This window comes from Canis aureus, chromosome 24, assembly GCF_053574225.1.
Source record: "Canis aureus isolate CA01 chromosome 24, VMU_Caureus_v.1.0, whole genome shotgun sequence".
Taxonomy (NCBI): domain Eukaryota; kingdom Metazoa; phylum Chordata; class Mammalia; order Carnivora; family Canidae; genus Canis; species Canis aureus.
Genome location: NC_135634.1, coordinates 9,748,766 through 9,774,388, shown reverse-complemented (window position 1 = coordinate 9,774,388; position 25,623 = coordinate 9,748,766). Strand labels below are relative to the sequence as shown.

General features: G+C 38.3%; 1 protein-coding gene across 1 annotated transcript in view; it reads left to right on the top strand.

Annotated features, from left to right (window-relative positions):
- B3GLCT (beta 3-glucosyltransferase) overlaps nucleotides 1-25,623 on the top strand; it is a 238,226-nt gene that overhangs the window by 128,024 nt on the left and 84,579 nt on the right. The window contains exons 16-17 of the mRNA XM_077868187.1: nucleotides 5,300-5,402; nucleotides 6,106-6,232. The gene's annotated coding sequence lies outside the window, so the exon portion shown is untranslated. The remainder of the gene's footprint in view (nucleotides 1-5,299; nucleotides 5,403-6,105; nucleotides 6,233-25,623) is intronic.

Below are 25,623 nucleotides of genomic sequence, written 5' to 3'. Positions count from 1 at the left end.
CTAAGGGCTTCACACATCAGCTTATTTAATCCTCTCAATAACTCTTCGAAGTGAATACTATAGTTTTTCCCAGTTTACACTGGGGGTAATTGAAGCACAGAGAGATTGAGTAACCAGTTAAAAGTCATACAGCTAGCTGGTAAGTGGCACAGCTGGGTTTTAAGCCCATTTTGGCTCCAGAGTCTATTCATTGAATACCTGTGGACTTTGACCTCTAAGAAGAACCTGTAACACTAGCACAGATAAAGATGACCGAGAATCCAAGAGTCAGTCATAAGTAACCCTATATTAGAGAGATTCAAGGCCAATGTGATTATATATCAGATAAATTGTAGAAGCAAGATGTGTTGGGTGGTTAAAAAAATGAGGAAACGGCTACCTGAGATTGAATTTTAAACTCTGTACCAGCACTGTGGACAACAATACATCTAGGGATGAAGGTACTCCTGCACTGTGACTCCACAGTTCTACTCTGAGGCATATGCCCTAGTGACACTTGTACGCCAATGCACTGAAAAGCATGTACAGCGATATTCATAGCAGCATCATAGCAGCATACACAGTTCAGGAGAGCCAAAAGCTGCAACTAGTTTATGTGTCCCTTGCTTGAAGAACTAATAAGTTGTGGTATGTCTTTATAATATCACGTCATGCAGCAATTAGTATGAATGTACCACCGCTACATGAGACCTCTCCATGTAGCAAATTTAAAAAGTCACAGAACAAAACTTGTAGTAGGATTTCCTTTGAATAATTTAAAACCATGCAAAATGAAACAGTAAACCCAGAGATACATACCTAAACAAATAAAGAATACGAGAATGATAAACACAGAATTCAAGACAGTAATGACCTCTTGGGGAAAGTGAGGGGGATATGCTGTCAGACACATGGGGGCCTCAACGGTAACCTTAATTTCTATTTCTTAAACAAGTTGGTGTGTATATGGGTGTTTATTTCATAAGTAGTCTTTATGCCTGATACATGTTATAAATACTCCCTGTTCAACATTTAATTTTGATGTAATTAATGACAAACTTTATTTATTTATTTATTTATTTATTTATTTATTTATAAGATTTTATTTATTTATTCATGAGAGATAGAGAGAGAGAGAGAGAGAGGCAGAGACACAGGCAGAGGGAGAAGCAGGCTCCATGCAGGGAGCCCGACATGGGACTTGATCCCGGGACTCCAGAATTATGCCCTGGGCCGAAGGCAGGCACTAAACCCCTGAGCCACCCAGGGATCCCCCAAACTTGATTTAATTAAAAAACCCAAGAGTGTCTTGTTAAGCATCTAATGTGTGAGTATTAATTTCTGGTGGCAGCAGAAACAATTTATCACATACTGGGTGGCCTAACAAAAGCAAAAATGATTATCCTCTGTCCTGCCTGTGGAATTCTGGGAGTCTAGCAACCTTCTTTCATTGTGTCCTGTTTCTGTCCCTTTGGGTCAAACAGGCATCATTTCTGCTTGTGTAACAATCTCAAAAACCCTGTGGGTCTCCTGTGTATGTCAAGGGGACTCATGCAATGGGATGAGGGGCTCCTCCACAGATCCTTCCTGACGGTCTCATCTCTATCCTTGGCTTCTGCTCCAATGGCTACGCCCTTGGCTTTCTCTTCATGGCATTCCTTCCTCAGCATCAATCTCCTAATTTGGGCATCCTTTACAGTCTGAATTGGCTAAAAATCTCCCAAACTGTCAAGTTCAGTTTCCTTTTTGCTTCACGGTTTTTCTATTTATCTCTGTCGTCTCAAATGTTACTACAGGTTACAAGAAGAAACCAGAGCACGTTCAATACTTTACTTGGAAATCTCAGCAAAATATTCAAGTTCTTTGCTTCCAAGTTCTACTTTCCATGTAACTAACTATAGAACATAATTTAGCTAGACTTTCTGCTATTACAGACCAAGGATCCTCTTTCCTCCAGTTTCCAAAAATATTTTCCTTATTCCCTTCTGAGTCCTCACCAGCAGGGCCTTGAAAGCTCAAATTTCTACCAACATTTTGTTTATAACAAGGTATGTATTCTCTAATGTGACATAGGTTTTCTTTCCCGTGCTCCTTGCTTCCTCCTGAGTACTGGCTGGCAGAACCTTTAACATCCATTTCTACCAATAGGTTATTTAGGGTAATGTTTGCTTTTTCATCATACATGTAAAAGTTCTTCCAGCTTCCACCCATTACCCATTCCAAAGCCACTTCCACATTTTTAGCTATGTATCATAGCAGCATCTTGCTTCCCAGGGCCAAAATTTGTACTTGTGGCTGCTTTAATAAATTACCACAAACCTGGTGGCTCAAAACAACTGAAATTTATACATTTATAGTTCTGGAGGCCAGAAAGCTGAAATTAATATTGCTGGGTGAAAATCAGAGTGCTGGCAGGGCAACGCTTCCTTCAGAGGGGAGAAATCCATGCTTTGCCTCTTTTAGCTTCTGGTGGCGGCTGTATTCCTTGGTTTGTGGTGCATCACTCCAATTTCTGCCTCTCTGGTCACACTGACTTCTCTCTTGTCTATATGTCAAATATCCATGTCTCCACCTCCCTCTCATAAGGACACATGTAATTGCATTTACAGCTCACCTAGATAATCCAACATTACCTTCCCATCTCTAATCATACCTGCAAAATCCCTTTCTTGCCATATCAGCTAACGCTCACAGGTTCTAGGAATTAGGACATGGTTATCTTTTTGAGGGAGAGCATTATTCAGCCTACTTCAGTGTGCTAACATTCACCGATAGGTGATGACATGAGCCAGCAAGTGGGCAAATTGGGGGAGTCTATGGATGACATGCCCACTCATTCATTCATTCATTCATTCATTCACTCATTACTTACTTAACAAATATTTTTAGTGACTATATTGTGCCAGGCATTGTTGCTAGATGTCAGAAGGCACTGGGTTCTCAACGGTGCTTCTTAGATCATCCCACATCAGGAAACACACACACCCACACACATACCAGATTTTTCTTTTTTTAAAGGCATTCTTTATATGGAGAAGAAATTAGTTTAGAGGCCTGCATACCAGTCTACCGGACCTTTTCAGACATGTCTATATCTAGAATTTCTTTTCACTATTTTTACCTTCCTGCTTTATTCCTCCTCTGAGTTTCTTCTGATTCTACAGCTGGAACTGGGAATTACTCTGTTCCTTTATGTTTAGGTAGAATAAGCACTAGATTAAAAGGTCCTAGCTATGCCTTCACTGTGCAATCTTGGGTGATTCACTGTGTGTCTCTGGGCTTCAGCTTTGTTATAAAATGAAGCAGATTGAACTTGAAAATGTTATGATTCTACTGCCTAAATATAGGGCCTATATTACTAAATATTCCATTACTAAATATTCCCAGTGGATGCTATTTCTACATTTTTATGTTCCATTATGAAAAGAATTTTAAGACTTCAAAGCTTTCTAATTAAAATGAATTATCTGCTCTATCAATCTGGAAAATTGTGTCCTATTAAATTTAATCAATTTGAAATATACTTGGCTTTCATTCATGGATTTAGAAATATAGGAAAACTAGGTAATGAGACAATTTTAAGGTAATTTTTTTTCCTAGATGTGAAAATTAACTTTGTGTCATTAAAAAATATATGTTTCTATTATGTTCCAGATTCTGGACATGGAATGGTGAGCAAAAGCAGACAGATTTTCTGTCCTTATAGACTTTATAATCTAGGGCACAGATTCCTACTATTTTACTAAAACAATATTCATAATAAATGCTGAGAAGGACTAGGTCTTTGATTTAAGATATAAAAATAAAAAGTGGCTAATCCTATGAAGGAGTCAAAAGGACACCATTTCAGGAAGAAGAAACTGCATATGCAAGGGCCCAGTGATGGTGGCATTACATCTTCTTTAAGAAACTGGAAAAAGTTGGAATGCTCTAGGATCACAAAGAATAGCCCTTTGTAGCTTGCTTTCTTCATATATAATATATCATGGACATCCTACATACTGTTAAATATTCTATAATAAAAATCCCCATATGGTATTTCACTGCATATTTACACTATATTCTAAAAAATTCTCTATTATTGGTTATTTGCTATTTTCACACTTTAAAAAAATGCTTATTTATATATTTGAGGGACAGAGCAAGCACAGAAGGGGAGGGAGAGGCAGACTCCCTGCTGAGCAGAAAGCCCAATGTGGGGCTCAATCTAGGACCCTGAGATCATGACCTGAGCCAAAGGCAGATGCTTAACTGACTGAGCTATCCAGGCACCCTGTTTTCATACTTTTTAAAACATTTATTTATTTAAGAGAGAGAGTGCACGAGCACGTGAGTGGAGGTGGGAGGGTGGGGGGAGTTGAAGGGGAGAGAATCTCAAGCAGACTCCCTGCTGAGGGCAGAGCCTGAGGCAGGACTGTATCCTATGACCCTGCGATCATGACTTGGGCCAGAATCAAGAGTGGATGCTCAAATGACTGAGCCATCCATGTGCCCCTGTTGTTTTTACACTTTCATTTAATTTTTAGAAGAGATTAAATGAAATAAAAGTAGGATGATTTGACTAAGATTAGACATTAAGGAAAAGATTCTGGGTTAGATTAGTTATGTTGGTCAAAGCAAGTAGGTGGGTTACAGGACTTTAACTTTTTAAATGAAAAGTGTTATTTTGAAGAAAGTGAAAGAAAATAACAACCATCTCTAAAACAATTACCAACTCTTCCTCTCCATCTTTCCTTCCCTTCTTTCTCCTGTTTAATTATATATACATCTGTATCCCCTATTTATAAGCAGTACTGTGGTGCACAGCCTAATAGCTAGATATTGGTACACATTCAAGAGTTCAAGACTACTTCTTTAAGCTAAATTCCTACCTGTGAAACATTTGATACAATAAGATATTGTAATTTGAATGCATTTACTATGTATTATCAAAGAGTACTCTAGCAATGTGCCAAGTTATACTTCCAACAGTCCCACAGAACTTTTCATATTTCATAACATTTTTATTTTTTATGGGAACCTTCTATTTTCTTGAATGTCTCCTTTCCATTTTGATTCAAATCTACTTACTAGTCTATTATTCTCTAGGATTTCCTGATAAATGGGCTTCTGCTTACTATCCTTGTGTCCTTTACAGAGCCCAGCACAGAGCTCATGCTCAATAAATACTTGTTGAAGAGCATTAACCTATAGTTGAGTCAGGAATGGTTAACACAGGATAGACTATCTTGATTCTTCTTCTGAGAAGGTACTTTCCTCACTCTGTGCTTTAATTTTTTAGTTGGTGTGTGTGTATCTGTTTTTTTTTTTAATTTCACAGATTTCTGCTCTATATGATCTAAAGACTTTCTGACTCCCAGATGCTAAAGGTGTTATGAATCTACTGAATTTGAAAAGGCAGTTTATAAAAGTACTTTCTAAAAGTAAGTAGAGAATTTTGTTTTTTATTGTCCTTTGTAACAAAAGGACCTTGTTCTAGCACATGGTAGACATGATTCATTGGCCATGGCCCAGTGGGAAGGTGGGCATGAGAGGATCCTATTCCCTTCATCATTACCATCATTACCTACTCTGGGCAAGCCAGCTGCTCCTTGTCTTTCATCAACTGTTGGGTTCCTTTCAGGTTTTCAATAACCTGTGGTGTGATGAGATAAGCAAACAGGGCAGAGGAGATGGCTTGCTGTCCACTAATCACCTTCAAGGCTGCTGCCCACTGTGACAGCTTTGGTCTCCCTTTGTTGGTGGGCCTTGCCCTTCTTCTTGTGACTCTTCAGGGTTTGTAATTTACGTACAACCTTTTCCCTTTGGTCTTTACCCCCTGTGAATGCCCAGATCGTTAGGGGATGGAGTATCTGTATTAATCTAGAAAGAATTCTGCCTCTTATCTCCTGGCAACATTATTTGCCTTGGATTAGATAAAATTTATGCGTTTTGTATTACCATGTGTTGTGATAGTCCAGCTCTGGAAACATAGCCTGACCCGCATTTTGGGCTCAGCAAATATGTTTAAAGAGGGATAAAATGAGGGACTGAAATTACTTCACATTTTGGCTCAGCAAAAAGAGAGACAAAGAGAGACTTGAGTTCTGCACTGTCAGATTCAAATACACTTTTCGCTTCCTGCAGGCCAAGGCAGTCTGGTTGCAGCAGGAGCCAGGTGGAAAGGGCAAAGAAGCCTCCCATGATCTGCAGGTTTGACGAAGGAGGGAACATATCCATCACCACATGAAACTAGCCTACAAAGAGCTCCTTGGTAAGATGATTGGTCTGCATCGCCTCCCACTTTTCTGAGTATCTTTAACACCCATAGATACCAGGAACCTTCCACAAGCTATCACATCCTGGTATACAGATCCCTAGACACAGTTTTGGGAGTCTGACAGTTCTTTGTGATGATTCTGATTTTTCTTTTAGATAATATGATGAAAGTAATCTCAGCATTTTGATGACCAATTATCATCTTTGTGTTTATGATTGTGTTGGCAACAAGCAGTCACCAATGTCAAAATGACAACTGCCATTACATTCTCTTACCAACTCTAAAAGTAACTTTCCCTTTGTAGAGAAAAGTAACCAATGAAAGTCATTTTCACAAGAATTTAATTAACATATTAAGGGTTTGATTTTGATGTGAAAACAACGATTTGGGGCAAATAATGTGCTACTTAATCATTAAGTCAGAAAAGAGTGGAGACAGACTGGTTCACAGATGGCACTTTTGTGCATCACCAAGGCCAAATGATGTCAGGGTATGCTAGGGAAAGATACTTTCCATGTGTTTATGTAACCTGCATTGAGGCAAAGTGGAAGCAATAACAACAAACTTTGATATACTATTAGAAATGAAGTGAATAAGCCATTTACTGTTTTCCTTCTGGAATCTGTTTTTTTTTTTTTTCATTATTTGCAAGACTGCAAATGAATTTCAGATATTTTCAGGTTCTAATTCCAGCAATAATTGGATTAGATATCCATTTAAAGTAGATTTCAATAATGCCATAATACTAACCTTGTTTTCAAAAGGCCAAACTGATGTAATAGTGTTGCCATATTCTACTATCAGCATTGTTTTGGTTACCTTACTTGGTTTATTTACTTAATTATCATGAATCAGCAAAGTGTTTGTGGATAAATGGGATTGTCAGCAAAATGACCTCAGAGGCTCTGGCCAGGTACACTGGATAATTTCTGTTTGCCCCTCAGATCTACTCTCTTCCCTTCTTTGTGACATGGGGAGGCCCACTGGCTTCCAATCTGGGTTAGCCAATGGGAGACACTTGCAGGAGACCAAAAGTGGAGGAGGGTGAGCTATTTTACTTCCTACCTTACTGTTGGGCCACTGTGGCTTGGGATGCCCCTCCATTAAAGCTTCTGCTCCTGCTGGAGAACTTTTCCCGTGCAGCCCCTCTGTGTGTGGTCCCAGGAACAGTTCTCTTGCCTGACCCTTTCCGGGGCGGGGGTGGTAGTGGTGGTGGTCGTGGTGGTAATAGCTTCTTATAATTGCTAGTGTGCTAGTGTTGAGGTACTACTGCAAGATTGGTTTTGGTTTCTCTAAACCGTACCCACTCCTTTGCTTTTTAAACTCTTCTCAATTACCCAATTTGAGTGTGTGATCTGAGTCCTATCAGAGCTGTGACACCTCTTTCAGAGTTGGCAGTGAGTTAGCTGGGACAAGGTGCCCCCACCTCTCAGGAAGACTGGTTTCAGGGGAAGGCAGCCTCCTTCTTTGGGAGCACAGCCTCATGATGCTAAAAGCATCCATTGTGTCCTGCCCAAACATATGGCCCATGCACACCAGGAAAACAGGGAGAAACGTATGGATCTATGAGCCTACGGTTTCCAGCTAGCACCATGGGACAGTCATTGGTGTCTACCTGAGTCCTTTTGATCAAAGTCTTGAGGTCATTAATAACCTGTTCAATATACTTCTGTGAGCAAGGATCTTAGGCAATTGGGTTATTGAAGTCAAAATGCAGATAGAGTCAAAACAGAACCAGACCTCGGGTTCCACTTTTTTAGTATTTTTTTTTAAGATTTTATTTATTTATTCATGAGAGATGCAGAGAGAGAGAGAGAGGCAGAGACAGATAGATGGAGAAGCAGGCTCCATGCAGGGAGCCCGACGTGGGACTCGATCCTGGGACTCCAGAATCACACCCTGGGCTGAAGGCGGCACTAAACCGCTAGGCCACCAGGGCTGCCCCACTTTTTTAGTATTAAACCTAATCCTGGCAATGTAGTTTTAGGGAACAAAAATCCATCACACTAAACTAATTAGTTTTCTTGGCTTGGGAATGTTGTTTGTATTTACTTTGTATATTAGTTTTGCTTTTATAGTTGTATAAGAACAATAACAAGAAATTGTTATGGACTGAATAGTGTCCCCACCAGATTCATATGTAAAGCTCTAACCCTCCGTGTGATTGTATTTGGAGACAGGGCCTCCAAGGAGATAACTGAGGTTAAATGAGATCATTAGGGTGGGACCCTTACCTGATAGGACTGGTATCCTAATAAGAAAAGAAACTAATGATCTCTTTCACTCTACACATACATACAGAAAAATGACCATGTGGGGAGGCAGTGAGAAAGTGGCTGTTTACAGGCCAGGAAGAGAGGCCACACCAGAAACTGAGCTTGCTGGCACTTTGATTATGGACACCTAGCCTCCAGAACTGTGAGGAAAAAAATTCTGTTCTCCTAGGCCCATGTCTATGGTATTTTGTTGTGATAGCCCACACAGACTAATACAGAAATGTGCAATCAGTTTTGTTTGTACATGCTTAAGTAACATTACAATAAAAATAATTAAAGATGATGGCCAGATTCCAAGAGCAATGTTACCTGAGAAAGGGCTTTATATTTTTCAGATTTAATGAAAAGGGTTTTGTACTTAAAATCTGAGAGTGCTGGAAGCCATGATAACTGGATTTTAATTTTGGCTCTACAATTTACTGTGTGATGCTGGACAGGCTAATTAACCTCTTTCTCATTTTTCTCTTTTCTAAAATGGGTATAATAATACTTCCTGTCTTTTATGGTTGTTGTAAGGAATAAAGGATTTAGATAATATAATGCATCAAAATACCTAGCATTGTATATGCAAACTTACGATAAAGCCCTGTCTTGTGTTTTAAAATTATCCATGCCATTTTGCCCCTAGTCTTCTTAATTCTGGTAAAATTTCCTAGTCAAACAAAAAGTTACTGATAGAACCATGTATCTAACTTATAATCCTTGTGTGCTATTAGTAAATAGCTCTTATTATTGAAAAAATTTTAAGCAGAAATAAAGGATGTAGGCCATTCTATAATTCCTAAGTAATGGGGATTTAGTAATGTTTTCACTAAGTAAGAAATCCTGAAATAAAAAAAAAGACAGTGAGAGACATTCTAGGCAGGATTCAGGTTGGGCTGCTGGATCTAACAAAAGTGTAAATTATTTGCTTGCACAGTTGCTTGCTCCTTTGGTATAGAAGAGGTGCACTGGGCATTGTTTAACTGATGACTTTTCCAAGGACCCGAAGAATTAATTAAAAATGTAGATTTCTTCCTTTCTCTTATAATCCTTTTCACTATTGCTTATATTCTGGATGGGAAAAATTAGAGAGGGAGACAAACCATGAGATACTCCTAACTCTGGGAAACAAACAAAGGGTTGGGGGGGAAGGGGAAGTGGGTGGGGGATGGGGTAACTGAATGACAGGCAATGAGGAGGGGACTTGATGAGATGAGCACTGGGTGTTATACTATATGTTGACAAATTGAATTTAAATTAAAAAATGTAAAAAAAAAATACAGATTTCTTTTCATATTAGGCAACAGAATCATGAAACTCTCTGAAAGTAGATCACTTAAATCTGGAAAACTGTGTGGAGGTTCCTCAAAGAATTAAAAATAGATCTGCCCTACGACCCAGCCATTGCACTGCTGGGGATTTACCCCAAAGATACAGATGCAGTGAAATGCCAGGACACCTGCACCCCGATGTTTCTAGCAGCAATGGCCACGATAGCCAAACTGTGGAAGGAGCCTCGGTGTCCATCGAAAGATGAATGGATAAAGAAGCTGTGGTCTATGTACACAATGGAATATTACTCAGCCATTAGAAACGACAAATACCCACCATTTGCTTCGACGTAGATGGAACTGGAGGGTATTATGCTGAGTGAAATAAGTCAATCAAAGAAGGACAAACATTATATGGTCTCATTCATTTGGGGAATATAAAAAATAGTGAAAGGGAATAAAGGGGAAAGGAGAGAAAATGAGTGGGAAATATCAGAGAGGGAGACAGAACATGAGAGACTCCTAACTCTGGGAAACGAACAAGGGGTGGTTGAAGGGGAGGTGGGCGGGGGGAGGTTGGGGTGACTGGGTGACGGGCACCGATGGGGGCACTTGATGGGATGAGCACTGGGTGTTATGCTATATGTTGGCAAATTGAACTCCAATAAAAATAAATTTTTAAAAAAAGTAGATCACTTAAAGATGCACGCTTAGACTTTTTGGGCACTTTGTATCTCTGAGGTATATACCCAAAGTTTCAATTTTCAATAGAGAAGAATATGAGACAGAACATGGAAACCATGGGCAGGGATTTCCATACACCTTCCATATTAGTTTTCTTTGGCTGCTGTAGCAAATTGCCACAACCTAGTAGTTTAACACAACATAAATTTATTATCTTGTAGGTCTGGAGGTCAGAAATCTGCAATGGACCTCACCATGTTAATCACCAAGGTGTCAATAGGGCTGCTTTTTTTCTGGGTTTCCTAGGAGAGAATCTATTTCCTTGTAGCTTCTGGAGGCTACCTGCATTCCCTGGGTCCTGGTTCTTTCTTCCATCTGCAAAGATAGCAGCACATGGTATTCAAATCTTACTCTAACTCTGACCTTCCTGCCTCCCTCTTATAAGCACTTTTGTGATTACACTGGACCAACCTGAATAATCCAGGATAACCTCCCAATCTCAAAATTTTTAACTTAATCATACCTGCGTACCTTTTGCCATCTAAGGTAACATACTCATAGGTATGTTAGGACATAGGAGGATTAGGACATAGACATCTCTAGGGGGCCATTACTCTACCTACCACACCATTTTAGGCTCTGTCTTACCTGGCTGGAAGTCAAACATGCTTCTATTGAGTACTAGTTTGGGCTACATGTATGCTTACATTCAATGTGTGACCAGTGCTTTTTCTGCCAAATCAATTCCACAGGCATTCATGTGCACCTTGAATGTAACTGGCATTGTTCTGAAATGCTTTTAGTGACAGCTATACACATTTCTCCCTGTCATCACACAAAAGGTTTAAAATCTGCAGACTGTAGAGGCCCATTGACCTATGTGTAACACCTCCTCACCATGGCTGTTTACACATGATTATCACTTCTGGGTGTTCTCACACCTCATCAGGGAAAGCAGAGTGACTTGGACAAATGAGCCACTTAGAGCAGCTCAGAGAAATGTTGTGCACAATGTGAAGTAAGAACTGCTTAATGATAAAGCTGGAAGCTAGGCTCTTGCATCATACTACTGCTTACTACTTTCAAATGATAAGATCTCTGCACTGACACTTAAAATGCTCAGCATCTGCCAATTTCGAAAATTTCCAGAGTGGCTCCTTAAGAACCAAAGGCAAGGAAAAATAACCTTGAGAAGTCACAGCAAATTTAAATGAAGTTCTGACAAATAGTTTTAGAAGCCTGTGGAAAATAGAGCTTGTTGCTGCTTTTGAGAGGATTGCATTCCAAGAGATGATGAATCCAACTGCATTTCCTCCGGAGAGTGAAAAATGAATTATGATTTGAACAGGAATATTCTGCAAAGTACAAATTAATACAGTTCTGCTTTTATAGCATGTGTCACTATTAATACATGCCCTTGGTCCAAGACCAATTAGTACATTTCACTGGAAGGAAAACCTGGGACCTCTGAAGAAGAAGAAGTTGTATACCTGTTTTCAAATCATCTTGTATTAAGTTTTACTACTTGCACTTTGAGAGAGCAGAGAACTAAGTACATGTTGAAGAAACTGACAAGCTTACGTGGGCAACGTGGCAGTCCACATCAGATCAAACAAGCCTGCAGACAGGTAGTGAGGTCTGGTCCGTAACAGTGGACGGTTAAGATGAGGGAAGTACAGGTCATAAAACACTGCGACAGCTCAGAACCATTCCTGGAGTTTCATTCCATGAAACTGAGGCCCTGGAACCTCACAATGACTGATGTGGAAAGAATGGAGCGGATCAGGATCTCCCGATCTGGGCCCTGGCATTTGTCTCCAGGATGTGCCATGACAGCAAACTTCAACTTAATCCAATTTGTCCAATACCTTCAACACAAAACAAGCCTTCACCATCCCACCTACTTCTTTGGTTCCCATCTCAAGTTTGTTTTTCCCTTGTGTATTCTTATTTCCAGTTCAGCTTTTTGATTTTTAGTTGTTTTCAGCAGTAGGGTAGATACGAGTCCACCACACCTCTGAAAACAGAAGACCTAATTTTCTTGAATATTGAAAAGACCTTAAATAATAAACACAAGTAGATTGATATAATATTTCTGAAATGTAAAGAGAAAATCTATTGTCACTTTTATTCTCTAGTTATTAACATAGTTTCTTGGTGTGATAATGGCATTTACAGAGCTAGGGGAAGCAGATTGCCATCACAGGATGGCTGAACTTACTGTTAGAAGATTAGGACTGAGAGCTGATTACTTACCGCACACAGATTCAAGACTGAGACACAAGAATTCTATGAGCTGCAGGTGAATATTCTGAGAATCTAGTCATGCCTACCATGTCAGTGAAGAATCCCAAATAGACAAATGCCCTTTTGCTCAGGTAAGTTTTGCCCCCAGTGTATCATGCTTTTTTGAGTTTCAGCCTCATTCAATTTTATTATAACCTCTTTCATCTTTTTTATCTCCTGATTTGGTTAGATAAAATTTTGTAGTCTGCACTCAGATTTCAGCTACTCTTTTTGATATGTAGGTAGAGGAAATGATTTCTGCACATCCAATTGAGGATTAACCGTCTTCATATTTTATGTCATTTTTTCAAGCCAGATAAGAAAATATTCACAAAACATCTATCTAGCAAGTTACTTATATTCCCAATATATGATCAATGATAGGACAAACAATTCGATTTATAAATGGACAAAAGATGTGAACAGACACTTCCCAAAGAATATACATGAACAGCCAATAAGCACATAAAAAGAAGCTCAATGTAATAAGTTATCAGTGTTAAACTCTCAAGTCAGAGACTGAAAACTCTGAGCTTTATTCTCTTTGCAAGTTAAGAAGTAAGCCTATTACAGTTTGATGGATACTGGCAGAAGAACATGAAGCATCTGGGTCAGAAAAAATGATTACTTTTAGCAATAGTTGTAGCCAGAGGTAAACTTTTGTCTCTGTTCCCTGAGCCTCAACTCTCGAAGGACCATGTGCTCAAAGTTAGGTGTTTCCTACACATAGAGTGGGAGGCATTTCTGGAGTAGAACCCAGAGATTAGGAAATTTCTTGTGGTCTTATTCAGGGGCTACTAGAAAACTTGCTTATCCTCTCCTCCATGGAGAGACATTCTCTTATTACCCTGCATTATAAGCAAATTTGCTCTGTGTAGAGGAAGGAGACAGCTCTATCTTTACCGTAATAGTAATGTAATGTATTTAAGGAATCTAAGTGAATCTGCTCCAGGAGGAGTCACTTCATCTGTCCAAGGCTCTTTGTTTATACAAATGTTCTTGCAAAGATTGCTCAAAGCAAATTGGCTCTTAATGCCTACACATTTAGAAATTTAAGATTCGAGAGGAATGGTCTCACACACTAAAACATAATTTTAGTTCACTCACCAAATAGGTTGGCGTAGCACTATTTTGGGTCACAGAAGGAGCCAGATGCAACAATTTATTCCTGACCTTAGGAGTGATATTTTGACATGCTTTATATCACTAGGCCTCTAGAAACATCACTGAGGTGGAAGGCCCCTGGAAATCTGTAAGATTTACTTTCTGCTTTCTGACATGCAGTGTCTTACCAATATATCTAGTATAGTTGTTACTTCCTGATCACCAGACACAATCAGCATAACATCAGCAATGCAATGGGCCAGCATGATGTCTTGTGGAGGGGAAAGGTGATCAAAGTCTCTGGGGTAAGACTTATGACAAAGAGATGGAGAGTTGACATATCCCTGAGGTAAGACAGTGCAGTGCGGGTGAATTGCTGGCCTTGACAGATGAAAACAAATTGCTTCTGGTGGTCTTTACTAATAAGAACAAAGGAAAAAGCATTTGCTAGGTCAATAGTTGTATACTAGGTACCAGGGTATGTGTTCATTCGCTCAAGCAATGAAATCCGTATGTGGAACAGCGGTTATATTTAGAGTGACCACCTGATAATCCATTGTCGTTCTTCAAGATCCATCTGTCTACTACACAGGCAAAATAGTCAAGTTGAATATGGATGTGGTGAAAATCACCACCCCTGCATCTTTCAAATATAATGGCATTTTCTCTGTAGTCCCTTCAGAAATGCAGTATTGTTTTTGATTTACTCTCTTCATATGTAGAGGCAATTCTAGTGACTTCCATTTGGCCTTTCCTATCTTAATAATGCCTACTCTGTGGACCAGGTAACCAGTGGTTGATTTTGCCAGTTCCTAAGTAGGGGTACTCCAGTTATGCAGTCTGGAACTGGGTAGTTTTGAGGATCTACTAAGTCCAATGTGGGACTGATCTGAACTAAATCTATTGATCACCTGCCCTCCAAAAGCCCCTGTTCTCACTGGTGGTTGATAATGCCACTGGTGGTAGCATTTTGGGTCCCCAGGAATTAATGTCAGTTCAAAGCCAGTGTCAAGTTATCCCCGAGAAATCAAATTATTTCCCTTTTCCCAATTCACAGGCTCCATAGGTCCCTTAGGGGGAAAGTCTGAAAGACAGTACAGATTTTTTGGCAGTTCAGTGGGTTGCTTTCTTCAGGGGGGTTGTCCCCTTACCTTCATCCATGGTCTGGGTTTGAAGGCTGGAAATTAAGTGAGTAACTATTTTAGGGATTCAAGTCAGACTTCTATTTACTTGACCTGGAATTTTTTTACTTACATAGATCAGGTAGGAATTTAGTAGGCTGCCCATCTATTTCTTTTCTAGAGACACTGAGATCAACTAGACAATGCCATTGGTCTCGGCCAGTTAGACTATTTTGATTATTTTTTTGGTCCCACTGTCTATTACAGTAACCACACCCACGTTGTTTTTGGCAGTTAAGTGCCACCTCTTAGCCCTTGCCACCCTGAGACTTCATAATTTACATTGCATTTAGAGATCTCAATTTAGTGGTAGCAATTCCCCCTGTAATTTCTGACCTACAAAGAAGGGCAACCTAGAGCTATTCAAGGATGCTGGGGCTCCCCTCCCAAATCTGTCTCTCACAATCGTAGTAAAAAGTGTGTTCTCTGGTCTCTCCCAGGGTGGGTGAGCAGGATTTATATGGTAAATCCGTATTAACATTCTAATGTCCCTAAATCTTTAATTAACTTCCTCTGTAACATACCAAGGCAGTTCTAACATTTGGCTACTTTGGTCCATATTTCAGTTAAACGAACAGAGCTCTTCCTAACCTCTCATGCTGAAACACTGAATTCAGAATTCTGCTTAGCGAGCCCATCTTCATAAATTTAGCCTCACTCAACTTTTTATTTTTTCCAGCTTCATCCCACATCTTTAAGATCCATTCCCACACACACTCCCATTCCCTATCTATGTAAATTAGAAAGATCACACAGTTCTCTTGGCATGTATCATACCTCCTCACATTTTGGACTCCAGGTAGGGAAAAATATAGGTATAAAGGACTCCCCAGGGATGACTGATGGAATTTGAGTATGAATTGTGGATTAGGCACTAGAATTCTATATTATATATTCTGAGTTTGACCTTTGTGCTGCAATTATTTGTGTTCTTGTTCTTAGGACATACACACAAATCTGGGCAAAAATAGCCTACCAATTCTTTAAAACATAGCCAACAGTGAATTTCATTCCCAGGCTTCAATCATACCATTATTATGTAGCTCCTGATTTTTTTTTCCAAAAAAATTATGTTTCCTTTCTTACCTTTTAAAGCTGACATTTAAAATGTTTCATCATAAGTTTTACTGAGGAGAACTATACAAATCTGGTAAATAAGATGAAAAGTTGATTATTTGAACTTTTAATATCTTGCTAGGAGCATTTTCTAATTATCCAGTCAGAGGATAATCTGACTCTTCAGGGCATAGAAGTCCGACTTAGTTTTGTGCTTGACTGGGGCCAAGTCATTTTATAATTCTGTCAAGTTACAAGTTAGCTGGTAGAAAAATGATAAGGTATGTGAACTTTTCTAGTCTGTCTGCCACAGCAGATAACCTTATGGGTTATGATCTTATTGCTAATAGTATATTAGTATAGTATATTAGCTAATTTTGTTTCTAATATACCTATACTGTTTAAGTGTTCCTTTTTTCACTGACTACATAAAATCCCAGTTTCTCATTTCCTGTTTAAAACAGACTTGTCTCATGATAGTTCCTTCTGTAATGGGTTAACTAAAACTTTGACTCATCTATTTATATGGTTTTTAACTTCTATTTGTATAATAATTACATTTTTGACATTTTGTGAGTTGTGCTTTGACAGTTCAAGTAGTCATAAAATATGTAATTATAAAAATTAAAGTAAAACTGCTAGATCACTCTTTTGATCTATCTAGATGAATCCAAATACCATGGCAATTTAATAACTACCATCATTCATTTTAAAAATACAGGAATGATCTATTCTTCAACAATCAGAAGCTTTAAATCATTGCTTTTCCTCCTTAAATTCGTGCCCAGAATTCTCAGAAGTCATTTATTAATAATTCATCATACCTCTTGGCAAATAAGTGTATATATATATAATATATATATGTATATAAAGATATATATGCAAATATATATATATATTTTTACTTACATACATATAAAATTGTTATAAAATTTTTCCTCTGACTCTGAGGCTTTAAATTTTAAAAAATCAATTTATCATTATAATCATTATGACCAAAACAACAGCTACATGTTACATTTTTTAAAGATTTTATTTATTTATTCATGAGAGACACACAGAGAGGCAGAGACATAGGCAGAGGGATAAACATGCTCCCTGTGGGGAGCCAATGCAGAACTTGATCCCAGGACCCCAGGTTTACAATCTGAGCCAAAGGCAGACAGTTAGCCACAGAGCCACCCAGGTGCCCATATGTACTACATTTTAAAAAAATTATTAAATATAAGAAACTATTTTATTGGAAATGCAACTCAATGAGATTGGTGGAGTGTGTTTATATGACTTTTATATATCCATGAATGAATATTTATTGCTATTTTAATTTTTATTGACCAATAAGTAGATAAAAATGGAGCAGATATTATAGCATCTTAATTCTTTGAAATCCTGAGTTACATGCCAAAAATTACATAGCAATTTATTCTTCCAAAATGATGTTTAGTGATCTACTAGCTAGTACCAATTCCACTATGTCATCTTTCAATTTTGTTGGCAGCAAAGATCTAGAAACCACCTCACCTATATAAGGACTTTTACCTAGTCATTTCCCATTCCTGACATCAAGATTTTGAATGGATCCTTCATTTTGCACTTGGAGGTTTGCCTACCCAGAGCAACATATCATAGTTAAATCAGGGATAGGAGAGTGATAGGCCTTCCTTTCACAAGAGTAAAAGGAGGGATGGGGAAGAAGCAGCTAAGCCTGCGCTACCAAGGGTACATATGCAAGTGCAGATCTGGAAACTGATCCTGTTAAACATCATAACCACTTATGTAGTTTGAAGGCTGCTACTCTAGATAATTTAGCTTATGACTTTGTGATGCTGCCAAGTAGGACTCCCTCAGGCACCAATGCCAATTTTTCAATGGGTGTAAATGACTTCCCAGTACAGGTGCACTGAACCCACCATATTGGTTGTGTAATTAACTTCAAATAACCTGCGAATATAGTTTCAAAGAGAAATTTACAAAATGAAGAAAACACAACCTACAGATTTATATAAGAATTTGACAAAAATTTTTTGATGGAAAAGCAATTTAATATGAAAATATTCTGTATCATTAGAAGCTAATAGTGATATTTTATTCTGACATATTAATGCAGAAAGTTGCACTGACTCACTTGCCTGGAATTGAGAGCAGAAATATCCTGTCATGTCCCCAGTGCAATGATATGAAGAAAGGCAGTCAACCAAAGAAAGTTAGCAGAACACACTAGTGTTTGAATAGTCTAACCAGAGATATCATTATTTGCGGGATAATCAGTTCAAACAACATAAGAGGGGAAAACTATATTTTCCCCTTCTCCTCCCAATAAGCTTTTAAGGAATTTATACGCATGGGCAGCCCAGGTGGCTCAGCGGTTTAGTGCCGCCTTCCACCCAGGGCCTGATCCTGGAGATCCGGGATCGAGTCCCACATCAGGCTCCCTGCATGGAGCCTGCTTCTCCCTCTGCCTGTGTCTCTGCCTCTCTCTCTCTGTCTCTCATAAATAAATAATAAAATCTTTTAAAAAAAAGGAATTTATACTTAAATCTCAGCAAGTTATCAGTTTCTATTCACCTTGTTAGATTCACATATTGGTTCTAAAATTATTACCAAAGATTTTTTTTAATAGGCTCCATGCTGGGCATGGAGCCCAATGAGGACTTTGAACTCACTACCCTGAGATGGAGACCTGAGCTGAGATCAGCTGTCCAACGCTTAACCACCAGTCTGTTCTCTGTATCTGTGAGGTGTTTTTTTTTTTTTTTAATTTCTGCATATCAGTGAGATCATACTGTATTTAGTTTTCTCTTATTTCACTTAGCATAATGCCCTCAAGGTCCATCCATATAATTGGAAATGACAATATTTCCTTTTTTATTACAGCTGAATAATATTCAATAGTATATATACCATGATTTTTTTAAAGATTTTATTTATTCATTCATGAGACACACACACACACACACACACACACACACACAGAGGCAGAGACACAGGCAGAGGAAGAAGCAGGCTCCATGCTGGGAGCCTGACGTGGGACTCGATCCCGGGTCTGGCTTCATAATTTCTGTTGGTAAGTCAGTTGTTGTCCTTGTTTCTCCCTGGAATTAAGACTTATTTTTTTCTGTTTTTAAAATTTACTCTTTTCCTTGGTTTCCAGGAATGTTATTAGTGTGTGTAGTTGTGGTTTTGCTAATATTTTTAAGGTCTTGTGTTTACAGAAATTCTTGAATCTGAGGCTAATATCTTTCATCAGTTTTAGGAAATTATCAGTCATTTGTCCCTTCAAATATATTTTTGTCTCATTCTCTCTTTTCTTTCCTTATGATACTCCAGGTATATATATATTACAGCATTCACTCCACCAATTATAATTTATTTTTGTGTTTTCCATCCTTATTTTTTGTGGTTTGAATTGTGGATCATTTCAAATGGCTTGAAGTTCCAGTTCTTTTTTTTTTCTGCTGTGAATTTTTTCTTATTCTTAAAATCAGTAAAAGGAATTTTAAGATATAGAATTTCCATTTGACTTTAGATTCCAGTATTATGGCAAAATTCTCTATTCTTTATCTATCTGCTGGATTATCTGTTTCTGTTGTTTTATCTTTTGATAATAAGTTATTTTTCCTGTTTCCTGCCATGCCTGGTATTCTTTGATTGAATGCTGGGCATTTTATATGAAATACTATATCAACTGTGGGTGATTTTATCTCCCCTAGAGATGATTTAATTTCCTTTTAGGAGATAAACTGGAGGCAAAAATTTGATCTAATCAGGGCTTGAGATGATTCAAGCAGGATTCCAGGCTTTCTGAGAACTGGTCATTCTGTTCATCTAGGTCTTGGGAGTTTATAAGAGACTCAGCTGAAAACATGAAATATTTACCAGGGTCCCTCTTCCTTGTCTTATCCTTACCTGCAATTTTACCTCCCCTAAACTCTTGTTCCATCAAGTAGCCATTTAGTAACTATTTTCTGCTTAATTTCTTGGCCTCTTGACCCAGAGTAGTTTATGATGTGGCAAATTCTTTGAGGAAAAATGTAGTATAGAATGATGCAGAATGTTGGACTCACTTTTCTGTGGCTTCCTTTACTTTAGGATCTTAGTCCTTCAAGTTTGGCTGCCTTATTAATCTTGCATTCATTTTTGACTTCTAACTGGAAAAATTTCTAGGCAGTTATTTTCTTCTCAGCCTCAATCTTTTGCATTAAAAACAAGGAATTCCCTAAGGGAAAGGAGGACAAAGACAGTCCAGCTCACCTAGTATATTGTCCTTTACTTTGTCCTTTACTCTTAATTATTTATTGCTGTGTAATAAATTATCATAAACTTAGAGACTTAAGACAGATTATGTCAGTTCTCGGGGTCAGGAGTCCAGACATGGCTTAGCTGAGTCCTCTGCTTCCAGCTCTCTCATGAGACTGCAACTAAGGTATCAGCTAGGGGTAGAATTTCATCTCAAGGTTTGATCAGGAAAGAATCTACTTCAAACTCATTCAAAGGTTGTTAGAAGGTTTTAGTTCCTTGCAGGCTATTAGACAGAGGGCTTTCCTTACTGGCTAGCTTTTGTCCATAGAATGTCCTCAGTTCCTTGCCTTACGGGCTAATCCAGCGATTTCTTCAAAGTATACAAGCTGAGAGCATAATAGACTCAGCTGGTAGGATGATAAGTTATAGTCCTATGTAATAGAATCACAGAAAGGACAGCCTTTGCAATATACTAGTTATTGGCAAATCACAAGTCACACTTGGGAGGATTACTCAAAGGCATGAATACCATGAAACAAGGATCATTGGGATTCATCTGAAAGTCTATCATACCTACGCTGCCTCATGTTCTGCCTGCCTTAGCCAATTTTTGATGACCAGATTCAAAAGCTTCCTCCCCTCCCCCCCCCCACCAAAAGTACATGTATACTGTTTTTATAGTTTTCCTTGATGGAAAATTTGGTCTAGTAGGTTACCTCATCAGTGCTGCAAGTGGAAAAACAGTATATATGCACTTAGTTTTATTGTGGGAAATATAGATAACACAAAATTTACCATTTTAACAATGTTATGTCATATGCAATTCAGTAGCATTTAGTGCATTTAGTGTTGTGCAACCATCATTGCTACCTAATTCTAGAAAATTTTTATCACCCCATGCCAGAAACTTTATATCCATTAATCAGTCACTCTGATTCCCTCTCCTCCAGGCCCTGGAAATGGCAAATCTGTGTCTATGAATTTCTCTATTCTTAATAATTCTTTTGTATCTGGCTACTTTCATTTTGTATAATTGAAAACAAGTTTCATCCATGTCATAGCATGAGTCAATACTTCTTTTCTATTTATGGCTGAATGATAGTCAATTTCTGAGTATGCTATATTTACTTTTTATTTTTTAATAATAAATTTATTTTTTATTGGTGTTCAATTTGCCAACATACAGAAGAACACCCAGTGCTCATCCTGTCAAGTGCCCCCCTCAGTGCCTGCCACCCATTCACCCCCACCCCCTGCCCTCCTCCCCTTCCACCACCCCTAGTTCATTTCCCAGAGTTAGGAGTCTTTATGTTCTGTCTCCTTCTGATATTTCCTACCCATTTCTTCTCCCTTCCCTTCTATTCCCTTTCACTATTATTTATATTCCCCAAATGAATGAGAACATATGTTTGTCCTTCTCCGATTGACTCATTTCACTCAGCATAATACCCTCCAGTTCCATCCATGCTGAAGCAAATGGTGGGTATTTGTCATTTCTAATGGCTGAGTAATATTCCACTGTGTACATAAACCACATCTTCTTTATCCATTCATCTTTCGATGGACACCGAAGCTCCTTCCACAGTTTGGCTATTGTGGACATTGCTGCTATAAACATTGGGGTACAGGTGTCCCAGCATTTCATTGCATCTGTATCTTTGGGGTAAATCCCCAGCAGAGCAATTGCTGGGTCATAGGGCAGATCTATTTTTAACTCTTTGAGGAACCTCCACACAGTTTTCCAGAGTGGCTGCACCAGTTCACATTCCCACCAACAGTGCAAGAGGGTTCCCTTTTCTCCTCATCCTCTCCAACATTTGTGGTTTCCTGCCTTGTTAATTTTCCCCATTCTCACTGGTGTGAGGTGGTATCTCATTGTGGTTTTGATTTGTATTTCCCTGATGGCAAGTGATGCAGAGCATTTTCTCATGTGCTTGTTGGCCATGTCTGTGTCTTCCTCTGTGAGATTTCTGTTCATGTTTTTTGCCCATTTCATGATTGGATTGTTTGTTTCTCTGGTGTTGAGTTTATTAAGTTCTTTATAGATCTTGGAAACTAGCCCTTTATCTGATACGTCATTTGCAAATATCTTCTCCCATTCTGTAGGTTGTCTTTTAGTTTTGTTGACTGTATCCTTTGCTGTGCAAAAGCTTCTTATCTTGATGAAGTCCCAATAGTTCATTTTTGCTTTTGTTTCTTTTGCCTTCGTGGATGTATCTTGCAAGAAGTTACTGTGGCCGAGTTCGAAAAGGGTGTTGCCTGTGTTCTCCTCTAGGATTTTGATGGAATCTTGTCTCACGTTTAGATCTTTCATCCATTTTGAGTTTATCTTTGTGTATGGTGAAAGAGAGAGGTCTAGTTTCATTCTTCTGCATGTGGATGTCCAATTTTCCCAGCACCATTTATTGAAGAGACTGTCTTTCTTCCAGTGGATAGTCTTTCCTCCTTTATCAAATTTACTTTTAATTTACACCGATATCATGCTGTAGATCTCATTATGCTTCTTACTCTGTTTTGACTCATCTCCTTTCTTAAAAGGTTATTTTCCTTGAGTTATAATGTACCTTAAAATTTCCTAATATTAAGTGCACAGTTAGATGAACTCTGAAAAATACATGCATTTATGAAACTACCACCATCATCATTATATAAAACATTTTCATCTTTCAAAATGTTCCCTCATATCCCCTTATTGTCAATCCCATCTGCCTACCGGGGCCCTAAGTGTCCACTGATCTGCTTTTTGTCATGATAGTTTTGCTTTTTCTAGAATTTCATATAAATGAAATCAGAAGTACAACATCCAAAGAATGGGGTTTACATAGATAATATAGAAATTAGAGAGAAATTATCAAAGAAACAATTTTCTCCAATCTTCTAATTGAAAGGCTCTATTCTATGTCTAGCATAATAAAAAAAATGCAACAAGCAAAACTAAGAACCTCCTACACTTACACACAGCAATGTGAAATTTAATAGAACCAAGGATAAAGGGATAATCCAAAAGATCCATGAAGAAAACTATAGAACTCTTACACAAAAGGAAGAATAAGATGGGCTTTAAGCAATTCTAAATGTCTGAATCAGGGGGATCAATACCATTAATGTGCTAGGAAATTTATTTAGGACTTGGAATGTTATACAAGCCACACTATCAGTCAAGTATGAGGAACCAGTAAATATGTTAGTAAATATGCCAGGATGCAGAAATTCTATTTCTCATGCACTATGTACTACTTCTTAGGAAGTTACTCCTGTTCCAGCCAAATGAGATAGTAAACAAAGGAAGGGATCCAGAAAACAATGGCTCCTACTAAGTTGAACAATAAAGGTTCCAGAGTGACAGAATGCAGCAGGCCTAGGGAAAAGCAGTCCAGACTGCAGCAGGAAAATGGGACAACCCAGAAGGGAGATCTGGAGAAAAAGAAAATCCATAGACCACACAGTACTGTTGAGATGCTGGATGAACTTAAGAATGTGATAAAGGGAGGAAATGCTAGCAAGGCAATTAGTATTTTGGAAAATAAAAGCTGTGTCATAACACAGCCCTGCAGTGAATATTCACATGGGCATGATAATGTAAATATGTCATTGATATTTAAAACTTGAAAAATCTTCCTACAGGAAAGGAACAAAACAGTTCTTATTACAGAATAGCATATACAAATTGTAAAAGTAAAAGCACATTTGACAAAATTTGGGAAGGCGAGAGAAATGGAGAGAAGAGAAGGAAAGGGTAGGAAGACTATTATCCTTATAGTCTGAAGGGTGGAAAGGAAATATCTAGAATTGATTCAATAAGAAATAGTTTAATTACTTGAAGTTAAAAAAGGTAGAGGTACACATAGGTGATGTAACTGTATTAGGAGGAGGTGGGGAATGCAGGTAGCGGGATCCCTAAAGTTGCTAAGCAAAAAAATGATAGTGAAAGTATATTTTCTAAATATACACAGGTGAACACCAGAAGAATTAGAAACTAGTGCTGAAAAGTGCTTGCCCTGGGGATCTGGACCAGGGGAGGACAGGATCAGGGAAAGAACATTTGCTTTTAATTATAGACCTTCTGTACTACTTGATTCTTAAAACTGTATGTATGTGTTTTTTTAATAAAATGTGAAAACACTAACATTTTAAAAGCAGTACAATTAAGAAGATGGTGCTGATTTGAGAACTAAGGTTTAAATTTATGCAGAATTTGGTGGACTGTAAATAGAGTTGGATTTTTGTCCAAGTTGATGGTAAGATCTTGAAGAATTTTTATCAAGGTAAAAGCTTATAGCAATATGCATACTAGAGAGAGATTTTGAGGGATTGATTAGTGTGGTGTAAGATTAGAGACAGGGAATTAGTAAGGATGCCATTGCAGTAGATCAAGTAAGAGGTGACAAGGGCCTTGGCTAAAGCAATGGAGTAGAATGCAAGGAAGAAGGCTGGTTTGGACACTGGGAGTTTGGTGGAGCCATTCCCAGAGGCAAAGGATAAGAGAAGGCAAGCTGATTTAGGAAGGAGGAAGGTAGAGTTTAGATTTGGTCATATTGCATTTGAAGTGCCTAAAGTGGCCTCTGGAAGGCCATTGGGCCAGTTAGGAATGTGAATGTATAGCTCTGCCAGGATGTTTGGGGGAAAAACCACAAAACTACCTATGATCCACAGAACCCATGATTGTGGGCTAAATCACTCAAATAATACAGGAGGAGGATCCATGGGCCATAATAAAAAATGTCAAGGTTAATGTAGTAAGCAGAGGAATAGAAGCATCTGGGGACTGCCTCAGAGAACACAGAGGACACACTTCTCTTAACCTAAGCACCACTTTTGAGGTTAAGATTTACCCTTTATTTTTCAGAACTCCTGGTATAGACACTGTATGAAACCCACTTTATTTTCACACTCCCTATCACAACTGTCTTGTTACGTGGCAAAAAAGTGGCAGTTATTTAGTGACAAACATAACTGTAGAAAATAACCAGAAAACCTAATGAAATTTTCATCTCTCAATTGTTATGTGGTATACAATTTTAGTTGGATAAGTAAGAGTAGTTGGCACTTGGTCAGTACATTTACTGGTACTTATTTTTCATGTAGTTCTTGGCTATCTTGTCTTGGTTATCTATTTCAATACAAGCAAGTTAGCTCCTTTCCTCTTATAATATTACAAGCAACTAAATCTTTGGGAAAAGTAACAACAATCTGGACATGAAGTCCATTTGGGAAAAGGTAATCTAAACAATTTACTGATGCATTTAAACATGAAAACAAGGGTTTAAAGGGTTCAGCTGCACTATAACATGCAAAAAGTGATAATA